Source organism: Grampus griseus (assembly GCF_964374135.1).
Source record: "Grampus griseus genome assembly, chromosome: 6".
Taxonomy (NCBI): domain Eukaryota; kingdom Metazoa; phylum Chordata; class Mammalia; order Artiodactyla; family Delphinidae; genus Grampus; species Grampus griseus.
The window spans coordinates 10,074,654-10,089,173 of record NC_139000.1 but is presented as its reverse complement, the minus strand read 5'-3'; the positions used below and the strand labels follow the sequence as shown (position 1 = coordinate 10,089,173).

General features: G+C 40.7%; 1 protein-coding gene across 4 annotated transcripts in view; it reads left to right on the top strand.

Annotated features, from left to right (window-relative positions):
* The window catches only part of GAPVD1 (GTPase activating protein and VPS9 domains 1), a 72,551-nt gene that overhangs the window by 10,058 nt on the left and 47,973 nt on the right, over positions 1–14,520 (top strand). The gene's annotated exons all lie outside the window — the stretch shown is intronic.

The following is a 14,520-nucleotide window of genomic DNA, read 5'->3' as shown; positions in this document are numbered from 1 at the left end:
GAGACCAGGAAGGAAACTATTGAGATGATGAGACTCTAAATAGTTTGAAGGATTGGGAGGAAGATGATAATCTTGAATTTTCCGAACCTTTTCCAATAAAGGGCCATTTTGATCTTATGCGCTCCCACATTGGAAGAAGGCAGATGATATGCTAAGAGTATAGATCACTTTGACAATATTGGTTACTATCTGAGGTTACCTGCTCACAGAAAATCCCTGTTAGCTCATATAGAAAGAGAGTGAGGTGACCAAGAAGTTCTGGAACCATTTAGGGAACTTGGATCTATTTGGAGATTCGTAGAGTGTAAATTATGGGAAAGGAATGGTACCCATAATTCCTTGTTTTTCCATTGAAAAACTGAATTCCAGAAAGATTATATTAATCACTAGAGATTATATAGCTAGTTTTGAGCTCATTGTATTTTACTTCAGAGTGCTATACCCAGAACTGTTAGTACATTTACATATTTTTTAAATGTTTATTTATTTATATATATATATATGTATTTTTTTTTGGCTGCGTTGCGTTGGGTCTTCGTTGCTGTGTGCGGGCTTTCTCTAGTTGTGGCGAGCAGGGGCTCCTCTTCGTCGCGGTGCGCAGGCTTCTCGTTGCAGTGGCTTCTGTGTTGTTGTGGAGCACGGGCTCTAGGTGCACAGGCTTCAGTAGCTGTGGCTCACAGGCTCTAGAGCACAGGCTTCAGTAGCTGTGGCTCGCAGGCTCTAGAGCACAGGCTCAGTAGTTGTGGCGCACGGGCTTAGTTGCTATGTGGCATGTGGGATCTTCCTGGACCAGGGCTGGAACCCGTGTCCCCTGCATTGTCAGGCAGATTCTTAACCACTGCACCACCAGGGAAATCCCACATTTAAGTCTTAAAAGATACTTTAGATAGGAACTTCCCTCCTGGTCGGGGAACTAGATTCCGCACGCGTGCCACAACAAAGACCCAGTGCAGCCTAAATAAATAAATAAATACTAAAAAAAATTTTTTAAAAAAAGATACTTTAGATAGCACCTGCTATGTGTGTGTGTCTTTAATTATCAGGGTAATAATCTAGATTAGTCCCTAGTAACTTTTTCTAAACTTTCATATACCATTTCTTTAGTAGAATTTAGGTTATTTAGTCCTGAAGTCCAACTAAACCTGACTTTGCCAGGCAGTTTGAAACTTTCCAAGAAAGGGGGAGTTGTTCAGCTACTGACTGACATATTAATAGTTGTTGAAAGAGTGGGGTGATTAGAAGAAGTAACCTTGACTGTAAATTAAAGCACTCACTCTTGGGAGGCAAATGGCTTGGTGGGTAAAAGCTGGGTGAACCAGATACACCTGGATTCTAGTCGCAGCTTTGCTAGTTATTAACTTGACCTTGGGAAAATAATTTAATTTCCTCAGTTTCCTCATCTGTAAAAAGTGGCTAAGAATACTTACCTTTCACGAGTGTTACACAGGTTAAATGAGAACGTCCATGTAAAGCACCTGGTTGGTGCCTAGTACATGACGAGCCTGAAATTCATGGTAGTTATTATTGTTTTTATTTCCTAAGCACCTATATGCTTTACTACCACCAGTCAAAACTCTCGTCTTCAGGCTCAACCATTACTGCTTATAATGGCTTTTTTAAAAGTTTGATATTAAATGGAAATTAATATAAAAACTGGCTTTTCTTAAACACTTCTGGCTAGGAAATATATTTGCCTTGCTTCAGTTGACAAGGATTTAGTGCAAAATGTAACATAGCTGTGGAAATTTTGTGTTAGGAAGTTTCTGTATTTCGTTTCTGATCACAGTGAACTGAAAGATAAAATATTCTTAGTGTGATAGTTTAAACATCGCAATGTGTTACCAGATGTAAATGGGTTCTGGGACATCATGGGATACCTGCTAATCCTTCTAGATGGTGGTTGTTGGAGACTGCTAAATTACAGTGTTCACATGCATTTCTCAAATTTGTGTATTTTTTTCATACTGAAAAAAGTTGCTAAATTGGGTGCTTGGTTTTAGAATTATGTTATTTATGTAATTTATTTATTTATTTTTTGGCTGTGTTGGGTCTTCATTGCTGTGCGAGCGGGGGCTACTCTTTGTTGCGGTGTATGAGCTTTTCATTGCAGTGGCTTCTCTTGTGGAGCAGAGGCTCTAGACGTGCAGGCTTCAGTAGTTGTGGCACATGGGCTCAGTATTTGTGGCTCATGGGCTCTAGAGTTGTGGTGCACGAGCTTAGTTGCTCTGCGGCATGTGGGATCTTCCTGGACTAGGGATCAAACCTGTGTCCCCCGCATTGGCAGGCAGATTCTTAACCACTGCGCCACCAGGGAAGTCCCTGTTTATGTAATTTTTTTAAAAAATCATTTATTTATTTATTTATTTTTGGCTGTGTTGGGTCTTCGTTTCTGTGCGAGGGCTTTCTCCAGTTGCGACGAGAGGGGGCCACTCTTCATCGCGGCGGGCGGGCCTCTCACTATCGTGGCCTCTCTTGTTGTGGAGCACAGGCTCCAGACGCGCAGGCTCAGTAGTTGTGGCTCACGGGGCTGGTTACTCGGCGGCATGTGGTATCCCCCAGAGCAGGGCTCGAACCCATGTCCCCTGCATTAGCAGGCAGATTCTCAACCACTGTGCCACCAGGGAAGCCCCTGTTTATGTAATTTAAAAAATTTAAATAGACTTTACTTTTTAGAACAGTTTAAATTACAGAAGAACTGAGATGATAGAACAGGGAGTTACCATATACCCAGAATCAAGTTCCTGTTATTATTAACATCTCATATTAATGGTGCATTTGCTACAATTAGTGAGCCAGTATTGATAATTATTATTAACTAAAGTTCATGCTTTATTCAGGTTTCCTTAGGGTTTTTTTTAATGTTTTTATTTTATTTTTAAATTTATTTTTGTCTGCGTTGGGTCTTTGGTGCTGTGTGCGGGCTTTCTTCTAGTTACGGCGAGTGGGGGCTGCTCTTCATTGCGGTGCGTGGGCTTCTCATTGCGGTAGCTTCTCTTGTTGTGGAGCATGGGCTTTAGGAGCGTGGGCTTCAGTAGTTGTGGCGCGCAGGCTCAGTAGTTTTGGCTCACAGGCCTAGTTGCTCTGCGGCATGTGGGATTTTCCCAGCCCAGGGCTTGAACCCGTGTCCCCTGCATTGGCAGGTGGATTCTTAACTACTGCGCCACCAGGGAAGCCCTCAGATTTCCTTAGTTTTTACCTGATGTCCTTTTTCTGTTCCAGGACCTCATTCAGGATACCACGTTACATTTAGTTGTCATCATCTGTGTAATTTTTAACTGGATCATCTTACACACATTAATTTATTTGCAAAGCATGCTTTATTCTCACATTTCAAAGCCATACCTGTGTGTGGCATATGATGTTACTAAAAACGCTCTTCGATTGAAGATAGTTGGCCTTTAATTTCACTTCTAATAAGCCTTTTACAAGTGTAGGTTTCATCATGTTAGCAAGTTGTCTGTCTCACCTCTTTAGTTATGACTCTGATATTTACCACTTATTTTCATGGGAAAGTTCGTTTCGGTCACTTCTGTCATGTGATGGACGTGGAGTATGTCTCATTGTGTCCTAGTGAAATGATAAAAATTACCCCACCTCTTTTTTTGGGTGGGTGGTGCCTGCGCCGCACGGCTTGTGGGATCTTAGTTCCCCGATCAGGGATTGGAGCTCGGCCCTCTGCAGTGAAAGAACCGAGTCCTAACCACTGGACTGCCAGGGAATTCCCTACCTTACTTCTTTTAAAAAAAAAAATTATTTATTTTTATTTTATCTTTGGCTGCGTCGGGTCTTAGTTGCGGCACGTGAGATCTTTTTTTAAAAATTAATTAATTAATTAATTTTTGGCTGCCTTGGGTCTTCATTGCTGCGTGTGGGCTTTCTCTAGTTGCAGCGAGCAGGGTCTACTCTTCGTTGTAGTGCACGGGCTTCTCATTGCGGTGGCTTCTTTTGTTGTGGAGCTCGGGCTCTGGGCACGAGGGCTTCAGTAGTTGTGGCTTGCAGGCTGTAGAGCGCAGGCTCAGTAGTTGTGGCGCATGGGGTTAGTTGCTCCACAGCATGTGGGATCTTCCCGGACCAGGGATCAAACCCATGTCCCCAGCATTGGCAGGCGGATTCTTAACCACTGCCCAGGGAAGTCCCTTGGGATGCTTTTAATTAGAAATTTTCATCAAAGAAAATACGAAACATGATTCTCATTCCATAAAACATTTGAAATAATTTCCCCCTACTTTAGAGTCCTTCTTTTGAGTCACAGGGGTTTGTTCAGGCATAGTTGCTAACATTTATAATATGTGTATCCTCCTTGGAACTTTTAATGTACTTTCTAATTCACGCATTTCACCTTATCAGGTTGTGCCTCCTCTCCATGCTCTGTATTACCGTAGGTATACTTGCTTATCAGCACTTGACAGGCTTTTTCTGTAAAAGGCCAGCTAGTAAATATGTTAGGCTTTGTGGGCCATATGGACTCTGGAGGACTATGGCGACTATCTAGCCATGCAGCATGAGAACAGCCACAGATAATACATAAACAAAGGGGCATGACTGTGTTCCAGTAAAACTTTATTTATACACGTAGGCAACTGGTCAAGTTTGGCCCACAGGCTGTAGTTTTCCAGCCTCTATACTGGTGTTGGAAGGATACAAAAACTCCATGCGCTTCACTACTTCAACTAAAATCTCCCTGCTGGGCTCTCAGTGATAAGTCTTCATGAGTTGAAAAGCTTAAAATCTGACTTGACATGTATGGGTATAATTGCTTTTATTTTTGTAGAAAATGTGGCAAGTGCAAGTGAGCTTTTATAGAATTTTATAGAATTTCAAAGTCCAATTTTTGACCACTCCAAAAAGAAATTATCTAACTTGGAAAATGCTGGCAAATTTCAGGGAAAAAAAAATTCTATTATTGTGAAATGTGCCTAATGTTAATTTAAAAATCCTTTGATTTTACTTATGTTCTTTTTCTCAGAGCACCTTGTGACAATGCAGTTAGCAAAGATATGTGAGAACTTCTTGTGTTTGGCCGTGGTATTGGGGGTTGGGGATGCATAGGTCTAAGAGATGTTCTCATCCTTTGACGGGACCCTTCATTCTTGCTGGAAGGACAAGATATAGACACTAAAGATGAAAATAGGGAATTCCCTGGCGGTCCAGTGGTTAGGACTCGGTGCTTTCACTGCTGAGGGCCTGGGTTCAGTCTCTGGTTGGGGAACTAAGATCCTGCAAGCCGAACACCTTGGCCAAAAAAAAAAAAAAAGATGAAAATAAAAATTAACAGTTCCAATTTAATGGTGTGGATAAGCACTGCTTTAAGAGTTCAGAGTTGGGATTTATCACAGGGGCAGACTATATGGTTGGGAAGAAAGGTTTTATTGAGCCAGGCCTTGGAAATTAGAAGGAGCAAATAAGGTGATGTAAATGTAAACATGAAGGTCAATTAAAAATAAAAAGGAAAAGGCAGATTTGCTGGGACAGGAGGGTTCATATAGGGAAATAGTGTGAGATAGGACTGGAGGTGTGGGTTAAGGCAAGGTTGGCCCTTAAACATTAGGTTAAGGAGTTTGGAAATTATCCGCTAAGAAGTAAGGAATAAATGTAAATTTTGAGCACTTTTGTTTTTCCTGTAAGTCTTTCATGAAACTTCCACATAGTATATTTAATGTTTTCAGTATGGTGTGCTTATTTTATTTAGCAGCTATTGATAATTTCATAGTGTTTACCTCTTCTTTTCCTGTCCATCAAAGACTACACCTCTGTTCCTCCTGTGTTATTTCTACCTCTGCTTATGATGTTTCTAACGTGAATAGGTTATTGAAATACCTCTTTTTCATTCATATATTTATTCAGCAAATGTGTACTACTGAACGCTAATGATGTGACGGGTTCTATTCTAGTCAGTGTGAATAGAGCAGGGAAGAAATTAGGCAAATATCCCTCTTCTTAGGGAGTTTACATTTTCTTGGGGAAATGGACAGTACATAAGATAAATAAGTGAAATGTATAATACGACTAGTGCTAACAAGAAAAACTAAAGCAAGGAGAGGTAGTATGTGTGTGTGGCAGGGCAGGGGTTGGAATTTTAGGTAGGGTAACCAAGAAAGACCTCACTGAAGAAGATGACTCTTGATAAGACCCAAAGGAAGTGAGAGACCTGGGTGGTGAGCAAGTACAAGGGTACTAGGGTGCAAGTATACCTGGCATGTTGGAGAATATGGCTGGAGCAGAGTGAATGAGGGATCTGGTAAGAGAGTGGTCGTATGTCCTTGTTAATGTCTCTTGTCTCAATGAAATTATTAATAGTGTCCGCTTTCACTCCCAGTAGTGTCCTAGTTTGGATGGTAAGTTGTATGGTCTTCTGGTAATAGGAGGTGAGGTCAGAGAGGTAGGGGGGATGGAGGCAGACCATGGAAAGCCAAGGAAAGAAGATTTTGGAGGATTTTGAGCACAGGAGTGATGTGATTTGACTTAGGATTTCACAGGCTCACTCTGGCTGCTGTGTTGAGAGTAGGCTGAGAGCAAAGACTGAAGCAGGGAGCCTGAGGAAAATCTCTTCTGATGCTTCAATTTCCTCAGTAAAGTAGGAAGCAAGGAGCTGAGAATAAGGAGAGGGGAAGAGGCTGGAGATTTGAGGAGAGATGGTGGTATGAATTAGTTGCCTGGGAGAGTGGGGGAGTGATTGATGGACGGGGGAAGTAATAGTGTGCGTATCATGCATCAGTAAGGGCTCGTATAGGGTTTGTGATCATGAGTTTAAAGTGATATTTAGCATAGTTGTGTGTGTTGGTTTTCTCATACGCAGGTATAAATTAGGAGTAGGCAGAACATTTTCTTTTTTCTTTAAGATTTTTGGATATGGACCATTTTTTTTTAAGTCTTTATTGAATTTGTTACAATATTGCTTCTGTTTTATGTTTTGGTTCTTTGGCCCTGACGCCTGTGGGATTTAGGTTCCCTGACCAGGGATCGAACCCACACCCCCTGCATTGGAAGACAAAGTCTTAACCAGTGGATCGCCAGGGAAGTCCCGTGTTGGATTTAACTGGGATTGAGGTTTAGACGAGTGAGGGGGCAAATTGAGAGTACGTTCAGCCAGTGATCATAATGATTGACCATGGGGTTTATGCTATCTGGGTAAGGAGGGAGCAGAGACAGGAGGAGAGTGAAGGTTAGCAAAAAAGGTGGTAGGATTAATGGCTTGAAAGTCTTGGTAGGGTCAAATGATCATTGGAGTTTGGGGGTGTTGAAGGAAGGAGAGAAACTATAGTATATGATGGCAACAGGGGTGGGTAGTAGGTCATATAGTCTGATGAACTTGATTAAAGAAAGAAAATTTAGCAAGTTATCTAGTGTTCTGGGTTTATTTAAAATATCTTTTAAAAAAATATTTATTTATTTTAGCTGTGCCGGGCCTCAGTTGTAGCACATGGGATCTTCATTGCGGCATTTGGACTTCTTAGTTGTGGCATGCATGCGGGATCTAGTTCCCCCACCAGGGATCAAACCCAGGCCCCCTGCAATGAGAGTGCAGAGTCTTACCCACTGGACTACTAGGGAAGTCCCCTTATGTAAAATATCTTTATGAAAATGTCTTTGAAGACATTTGGGACCACTGAAGGGTTTAGAAGGTGAGTTCTTATGTAGATCAGGTGGAGCGTTGCTTTCGTGTGTTAATTTTTTTAAGTGAAGCTATATTTGAAGGTTTTAATTTCTGAATTGCATAAATTGATTCATATTTTGCTATGTCATTGGAAACATTTTATGCATCCTATCTTGAACAGCATTTTGGTTGTAATTAGACTGTGAACTCCTTGAGATTAGGGGACCTGGCTAGGTTCCAACAAGTCAATAACGTATTTGTTGAATTAAATTGTATTAAGGTAGCAAGAAGGATACGGCTTGAGAATTTCTAAAGGATTTTCCTCTATCATTTTATAATGAAAAAATTCTAACCTACAGAAACTGTTGAAGGGTGGCACCATGATCACCATATACCCACCAACCAGATTCAACAGTGGTTTACATTTTGCTGCATTTAAAAAATCTTTTAGTTTTTTTGAGCCATGTACAAGTGAGTTCCAGACATCTTAACAATTTACTTCTATGTACTTGAATGTGCATCTCTCAAAAATAATTCACCTGTGTAACCACACGATTTCTGAGTCATTCTTGTAGAGATCAGGACTATAATAATAGTGTACTGGCTCTACCACCTCTCACCCCTGTGGCCTTATGTAAGTTACGTAATATCCCTGAGCCTCAGTTTCTTTTGTGGCAAAGTACCTGTCTCAGAGGGATGTTATGAAGATTAAGTGTGTAAAGTTCTTAGAACCATACCAGGCACAATTTTCAGTTTATAAAGTGTTTTCTCATATGATACGAAATTGTGGTGAATAACACCACCCCCAACCCTTGTCACCAGAGTTGGAAACTTCTACCTCGCCTTCCCCTAGTGTAGGTGTCAGCAAGTCTATTTTCTATCTCCAGTATCTCTCAGATTTGTCCTGTTCTTTCCATTGCCACTGCAACATTTCTTTTTTTGTTTGTTTGTTTGTTTTTAACACCTTTATTGGAGTATAATTGCTTTACAATGGTGTGTTAGTTTCTGCTTTATAACAAAGTGAATCAGTTATACATATACATATATCCCCATATTTCTTCCCTCTTGCGTCTCCCTCCCTCCCACCCTCCCTATCCCACCCCTCCAGGCGGTCACAAAGCACCCGAGCTGATCTCCCTGTGCTATGCGGCTGCTTCCCACTAGCTATCTGTTTTACATTTGGTAGTGTATATATGTCCATGCCACTCTCTCACTTTGTCCCAGCTTACCCTTCCCCCTCCCTGTGTCCTCAAGTCCATTCTCTAGTAGATCTGCGTCTTTATTCCCATCTTGCCCCTAGGTTCTTCATGACCTTCTTTTTTTCTTTTTAGATTCCATATATATGTGTTAGCATACGGTATTTGTTTTTCTCTTTCTGACTTACTTCACTCTGTATGACAGACTCATAGTGGCCTTACATTTACGTCTTTTTTTTGTGTGTGTGGTACGTGGGCCTCTCACTGTTGTGGCCTCTCCCGTTGCGGAGCACAGGCTCCGGACACGCAGGCTCAGCGGCCATGGCTCACGGGCCCAGCCACTCCGCGGCATGTGGGATCTTCCCGGTCCGGGGCACGAACCTGTGTCCCCTGCATCGGCAGGCGGACCCTCAACCACTGCGCCACCAGGGAAGCCCCATTTAGGTCTTTAATCCCTTTTGAGTTTATTTTTGTGTGTGGTATTAGGGAGTGTTCTAATTTCATTTTTTTACATGTAGCTGTCCAGTGTTCACAGCATCACTTATTGAAAAGGCTGCCTTTTCTCCATTGTATATTCTTGCCTCCTTTATCAAAGGTAAAGTGACCATATGTGTATGGGTTTATCTCTGGGCTTTCTATCCTGTTCCATTGATCTATATTTCTGTTTTTGTGCCAGTACCATACTGTCTTGATTACTGTAGCTTTGTAGAATAGTCTGAAGTCAGGGAGCCTGATGCCTCCAGCTCCGTTTTTCTTTCTCCAGATTGCTTTGGCTATTCAGGGTCTTTTGTGTTTCCATACAAATTGTGAATTTTTTTGTTCTAGTTCTGTGAAAAATGCCAGTGGTTTTTGCCTATCAACAATTTCTTAGTCTTTCTTCATCTAGTTCCATCCAAACCACCTCATCTTTTTCTTTACTGCCAAAGTTTATGTTCTCAAATGTAAATTTAATCATGTTAATCAGTTTAAACTCTTTTCCCATCTCCCACAGTGCAAAGTCCCAGTTTGGTTTTTTTTAAATTAATTAATTAATTTTTGGCTGCGTTGGGTCTTCGTTGCTCTGCGCGGGCTTCCTCTGGTTGCAGCGAGTGGGGGCTACTCTTCGTTGTGGTGCGCGGGTTTCTCAATGCGGTAGCTTGTTGCAGAGCATGGGCTCTAGGCGTGTGGGCTTCAGTAGTTGTGGCTCGTGGGCGGGCTCTAGAGTGCAGGCTCAGTAATTGTGGAGCACGGGCTTAGTTGCTCCATGGCGTGTGGGATCTTCCCGGACCAGGGATCGAACCTGTGTCCCCTGCATTGGCAGGCGGATTCTTAACTGCTGTGCCATCAGGGAAGTCCAGTCCCAGTTTCTTAACACTGGCTTCTGTGTACGTTTGGTCTCTGTAGCCTTATCTCATTATACATTTCCTCCCCTACCCCCTGCCTCACTCTTAACACACACAACACATGCCCCCAAACTGTAGCAAGCCATGTGTAGTTCTCTGAATGTACTGAGTCACACACTTCTGTGCCTTTGCTTGATTGGCTGCCTGTATCTAGAAGTCTACCGCTACCAATTATCCTCTTTATGTCTGGCAAATACTTATCCCCCACCCCCATACTTGTCTTTTAAGACTAGGCACAGGTACCTAACTCCTCAGTCATTCCTTCTCTTTTGTCTGTACTCTACGTTGTACAGCCTTCATTCAGCCATAGCATTATACCAATAACATTTTGGGGAAGCCATTTGCTTGTGTGTCTAACTCGTTTTATTAGATTAGGAAGTGCTTGAGAACACATACTAGATTTTATCCTTTTTTTGTATCCCTAGTGCCTAATATGTTGCTCATGCCAGGCACAAAATAAATGTAGATACTGTGTCCACATTATATGGATGAAAAAACCCCTGAGGTTCACAGAATATGCATTATATACCCAAGGTAACAGAACTAATTAATTAAGCATACAGATCTTTTTTTTTTTTTTTTTCCGGTACACGGGCCTCTCACTGTTGTGGCCTCTCCCGTTGCGGAGCACAGGCTCCGGACGCACAGGCTCAGCGGCCATGGCTCACGGGCCCAGCCGCTCCGCGGCATGTGGGATCCTCCCAGACCGGGGCACGAACCCGTGTCCCCTGCATTGGCAGGCGGACTCTCAACTACTGCGCCACCAGGGAAGCCCCCAGATCTTTTTTTAAAAGATTTTTTGATGTGGACCATTTTTAAAGTCTTTATTGAATTTGTTAACAGTATTGCTTCTGTTTTATGTTTTGGGGTTTTGGCTGTGAGGCATGAGATCTTAGCTCCCTGACCAGGGATCGAACCTGCACGCCCTTCACTGGACCACCAGGGAAGTCCCCAAAGCATACAGATCTTTAAGAGCCCATTTCAGTACTATTTTCATTAACTATAATATTTCTCATAGTTACAACCATTTGTTCAGCGATTCTGTTCTTAGTCTGTGGATTTAGAGCCCCCTAGATGATGTTAGAATTCCCTCATGAAAGTCTGCAAAGTCATGTGTTTTCTTTCGGCTGAGTTAGTAAGATTATATATGTATGTATGGCACCAATTTGTTTGAATGTACTCGGATGCTTTTGTGAGTTAATAGTGAACCATCTTGGTGAAGTAGACATATTTAAACCTTTTGAGAGGAAAGCACTCTGAGGGTTTTAATACAGGAGACTTGGAATAATAGCTTTGTATAGTTTGCTAGGGAATTGATAAGGTACAAGAAAGTTTTTAAAGCAGTTAAATTCAAGTTAGATGATAATATCTGAAACTTTTCTAGTCATCAGTAGTTCATTAAAATAATTTCTGTAATCAAACTTAATTAAAAATTGTTGAATCTATTTCTTTAAATAAGGTGGCTTTAAATATATTTCCATCTGCTACCATATGCTTAACTCTTTCTTTTAGTCTTAGCACCAAAAAAATTTATTTCATATATATGAACATATTTTCATTGGATCTGTAAACATATTGAGAGTTCTCTGAGCTAGGTTGTCACCTCTTTCAGAATCTGAATTCACTACAAATTGTATTTTATCAATTCCAAATAAATCCACTATGAATCCGATTGGCTGGGACAACTTATTTTTTTCTAACTTTATTGAACTATAATTGACATATAACATTGTAAATTTAAGTCATATAATAATGATTTGGTACACATATATTGCAAAATGTTTACCACAATAAGGTTTGTTAACACATCCTTCACCTCATGTAATTACCATTTTCTTGTTACTATGGTGAGAACACTTAAAGCTTTACTCTCATAGCAGTTTTAAAGTATATAATCATGTTTAATTCTTTTTAAAAAATTTTATTGAAGTATAGTTGATTTACAATGTTGTGTTTAATTTCTGCTGTACAGCAAAGTGACTCAGTTATACATATATATATCCCTTTTCATATTCTTTTCCATTATGGTTTATCACAGGATATTGAATATAGTTCCCTGTGCTATACAGTAGGACCTGTTTATCCATCCTATATGTAATAGTTTGCATCTGCTAATCCCAAACTCCCAGTCCTTTCCTTCCCCACCCCTAATGTTTAATTCTTAATGAGAAGCATTTTTCTAACTTAGTGACTGCTGCCTCGACACAATGTTGTATTCTGCTATTTGGCCCACAAGCACTTCTGTTGCTGAGATAAAATGTTTGTGGTCTGGCAGGCATTCTAGCTTCAAGGGTGTAGCTTAAATAATAATGCTTTAAAATATGTGTGCTATTTTTATCAGTTTGTTTAGCTACTAGATAAACAAGAATTGTGTGATTTCATTCATTCATTTAGCAAATACTTATTCAACTCCTGCTGTGAACCAAGCCCTCTCCTCAGCCCTGAAATTACAGCAGTAAGTCGACAAAACAGACAAATCTTGGCCTTGGCGGCCCTTGCCTTTCAGTGGGGCAGCCATACTCTAAGCATGATGAACATGCATGTAACAACAACCCATGCTGGGTTGGGGCAAGTGCTTTTTTAAAAAAAAAAGGCCAGAAGAGAGAATAGGAAGTGATATTTTCTGTTTTAGAATGATTTGTCTCAGAAGGCCTTTCTAAATAGACATTTGAGCAGAGACCTGAATGAATTAAAGGCACCAGCCTTGCAAAGCCATCTGGAGGAATAGCCTTCCAGGGAGAGGGTTCAGCAAATGCAGAGGCTTTGAGGAAGGGGCATGCTTGATCTGTTCAAGAGGAGGCCAGCGTGTCTGGAGCTGTGTGAGCAGGAGTTAGAATGGCAGGAGATGAGGTTGGAGGAATAGCAGTGTTAGATCATGTGGGACTTTCAGATTTCATTCTAAGTGTAAAATAAGCCTTTGGACAGCTTCTAGTGGGGGAATGAAGTGGTCTGACTTAAATTTAAAGGATGTTCTATGCTATGTAGATACTCCAGTAGTACAAGAAATGAAGCAGGAGTTCAGTTAGGAAGTGGTGGTTAGAGACCTTTGGGTGAGAGATGATGATGGAGGTGGTGAGATGTGTTTTGAAGAAAGAGTCAACAGGCTATGTTGATTGATTGCAGTGTGAAAGAGAGCAGGCAAGGAAAGTCCAGTGTTGATAAATAGACACGGGACTTTTTTTTCTTTTTTTTTTTTTTTTGCAATTGACAAGGAAATTTAGTTATTTCTGAGATATACATTTTAAAGTAATAACTAGAATTATGACTTATAACATTATACCAGAACATATAAGATTTTTAGAAATTTCATGTAATGTCTGAAACATTTATATTAACATATTTCCATACAAATAACCCAAAGAAGGGTTAGTATTAGTTTTTGTTTGATTTTTTTTTATACTGCAGGTTCTTATTAGTCATCAATTTCATACACATCAGTGTATACCTGTCAATCCCAATCGCCCAATTCAGCACACCACCATCCCCACCCCACCGCGGTTTTACCCCCTTGGCATCCACACGTTTGTTCTCTACATCTGTGTCTCAACTTCTGCCCTGCAAACATTCATCTGTACCATTTTTCTAGGTTCCACATACATGCGTTAATATACGATATTTGTTTTTCTCTTTCTGACTTACTTCACTCTGTATGACAGTCTTTAGATCCATCCATGTCTCAACAAATGACGCAATTTCGTTCCTTTTTATGGCTGAGTAATATTCCATTGTATATATGTACCACAACTTCTTTATCCGTTCGTCTGTCAATGGGCATTTAGGTTGCTTCCATGACCTGGCTGTTGTAAATAGTGCTGCAGTGAACATTGTGGTGCATGTGTCTTTTTGAATTATGGTTTTCTCTGGGTATATGCACAGTAGTGGGATTGCTGGATCATATGGTAATTCTATTTTTAGTTTTTTAAGGAATGTCCATACTGGTCTCCATAGTGGCTGTATCAATTTACATTCCCACCAACAGTGCAAGAGGGTTCCCTTTTCTCCACACCCTCTCCAGCATTTGTTGTTTGTAGATTTTCTGATGATGCCCATTCTAACTGGTGCGAGGTGATACCTCATTGTAGTTTTGATTTGCATTTCTCTAATAATTAGTGATGTTGAGCAGCTTTTCATTGCTTCTTGGCCATCTGTATGTCTTCTTTGGAGAAATGTCTATTTAGGTCTTATGCCCATTTTTGGATTGGGTTGTTTGTTTCTTTAATATTGAGCTGCCTGAGCTGTATATATACAGCTGCCTGAGCTGTATATATTTTGGAGATATATATATATGGAGCTGTTGTATATTTTGGAGATTAATCCTTTGTCCATTGATTCGTTTGCAAATATTTTC